This window comes from Convolutriloba macropyga, chromosome 8 (genome assembly GCF_964194025.1).
Source record: "Convolutriloba macropyga chromosome 8, txConMacr16.3, whole genome shotgun sequence".
Taxonomy (NCBI): Eukaryota; Metazoa; Xenacoelomorpha; order Acoela; family Convolutidae; genus Convolutriloba; species Convolutriloba macropyga.
This window is the reverse complement of record NC_134475.1, coordinates 51,073,439-51,074,123: the sequence shown is the minus strand read 5'-3', so window position 1 is coordinate 51,074,123 and position 685 is coordinate 51,073,439.

Sequence of the window (685 nt, the reverse complement as noted above, 5' to 3'; positions counted from 1 at the left end):
GAAAAAAAGCACGACACGGAGAAAACAACAAAAAAGCGCACGCCAAAGGGAGGGGTGAAACCGTCAAAACACCCAAAAGCAAGTCCTTAGGCTCAAGTGGCCAAACAGGAACCAACACCTTGAATCTTAATTGTGCATAAGCACAAACTGGGCAAAGCAATTTACCAGTAAACAAAAAAGAAAGCAAGCAGCGCAAAGTAAGGGACACTATATGTGCCCCATCGAACCCACCAAAAAAAAGGAAAAGCACACCAGAAAAAAACGAAAAACGAGAGGAGCAAAAAAAGAAGAAGGAACACGGTGTGTCCCAAAAACAGGGCACGATGTGCCCAAAAAGCACAGGCAGAAAACTCACATTGCCTCCGAAGGCATCATTAGTACCCTCTATCCTCAAAGAAAAAAGAACGCAGCGCACGCCAAAAAACGGAAAAAGGCACGACACGGAGAAAACAACAAAAAAGCGCACGCTAAAGGGAGGGGTGAAACCGTCAAAACACCCAAAAGCAAATCCTTAGGCTCAAGTGGCCAAACAGGAACCAACACCTTGAATCTTAATTGTGCATAAGCAAAATCCTGGACGCTATGTTCCCCCTTGAAATCCACCCCAGAAGAAAACAAAGCGCACCAAAAAAGAAAAGCAAAAAAAGAAAAAAAAGGACACGGTGTGTCCAAAACAGGGCACGAC